Source organism: Lathyrus oleraceus, chromosome 7, assembly GCF_024323335.1.
Source record: "Lathyrus oleraceus cultivar Zhongwan6 chromosome 7, CAAS_Psat_ZW6_1.0, whole genome shotgun sequence".
NCBI lineage: Eukaryota > Viridiplantae > Streptophyta > Magnoliopsida > Fabales > Fabaceae > Lathyrus > Lathyrus oleraceus.
Genome location: NC_066585.1, coordinates 502,227,576 through 502,229,490, shown reverse-complemented (window position 1 = coordinate 502,229,490; position 1,915 = coordinate 502,227,576).

Sequence of the window (1,915 nt, the reverse complement as noted above, 5' to 3'; positions counted from 1 at the left end):
TCACTAGGATATCGCATCCTATGCATACGTATCTTCTCTAACTAGAGTAAGAATCATAGCACTCGTAGCTCGGCTAACGCACGCCAAACAAAACGCTAAAAGGAGACGCTGAGACGTCTAACTAAACACACAACAGGAAACGGAATGCCAATCGCTGGTCTTACATCCAACTCCACAAAAGAAACAGGAGACCGAAGGCCAATCGCTGGACTTACATCAGACTCCAAATAAACAACCACTAACAGGAAACCGAATGCCAATCGCTGGACTTACATCAGACTCCAAACACACACACAAGAGGAAGGGTCTCGATTGCAACTAGGGCAAGAGAAAGGGAAGGTCTCAATCACAACGGGGGCGAGAGAAAAGGATTAAAGTTAGTCTTCAGTCAAACTCGATAAGACATCGCATCTCGTGCCTACGTATCTCACCTGAACGTGAGTATCAGAGTTGCCGTAGTTCGGCTAAACTATTTCTGTTTGTTTTGTGTTTTTTAGGCGAACAACGTCACTACGCAATCTACCGGATGCTCGACCTTGGTAGACTTACTCACCTGTAGTAGAAGGAGTTGACGTGTCCTTAAGAGGGGATAAAGTTTGTTTGTGTTTTAGGAAAGCTCACGCAAGAAAGGAAGTCCTAAACGAATGAACCGTGCTACCTTAATTGACATGCAAACGAGACTATGCGAAGTCTAGCAATCCTATGGGGATACAATCACACCACACAAACACATACAACATGAAGTAAACACACCAACAAGGGGCTCAAACATCAAGGTTTGGCTTTAGTCAAGGGGTCATATCAACCTCGACAAACAAGCCAACTAGAAAGGGTGTCTGAGGCTCTTAACCACTGACATTGACCGTCAGGGTGAGCAGATGAAATGGGTAATGAAGATAAGACCTCATAGCTCTTAACCCGGGCCTGGGTGAGCTTGAATTAATGAAGACGTGGGAGTCCAGAATGTGGGACTCTACTCCACTTGACTGACTCTATATACAAAGGATCTTGGGTGTTTATTCAAAATGCATCAGCACGTAGTGCGAGCAAGATGAAAGACTCAACTGAATAGCAGGGGATGGATTGCACATCCCTTCTATCTGCCAATTGCCTCTTCACTTAGGAGGACTTGAAGTACATCGCACAAAAGTAAACAAACACAGTCATTGCCTCTTAAGGAGGACTTCAGCCAAATGCCTGCCAAACATAAACGACAGGGCTTCCAGACTACATGGTGTTAGAGGGATTACCTAAGTGGTATGCTAACCACAAGCAAAGCAAAGCAACTCAAGCAATGAGTTAAAGCGGCTAAAGTACCTCTAAGAAAATCAAACAAGTCAATATTCACATTCAGACAAACAACCAACAGTCAACAGTGTTACAACCCAATATGCACACAAGTCAAGCTTTATGACTCAAGAATTCAAGTGATTCACCCACACTCCATGAACCTACAACACAAGGGATTAGTGCACAAAGTAGTTTGCATCTCATGAAGTGAGATTACATCAATCATTAGGATTAGAAGCTTGAACCTGAAATACAAAGCTTAAAAAGTGAGTACAAACCACTAGCACCAAGGCTAGGGTCAAAGGTAGGGCAAAAAGTCAAAACAGCAACCAATATTTAACATATAGCACATTTAATCTATCATGAACATGTCCTAAAAAGGACCAAGTCAAAAGCATTGAGCAAAGTCACCACATGAGCAAGCTATGGCAAAGGCAATTTTAAAGCACACAATTGGTCATCAAGAATCAAAATTCCCTATTAAAACATAAATGAATCAAACAATTCTGGAAATTTTTATGAGCATACAACATGTCCAACACAATCATCATGCCAAAAATTGTAAACAGAGAAGCTCAATTGATATGGCAATGAAAATGAATAAGATCAGCATCAAATTTTGTGA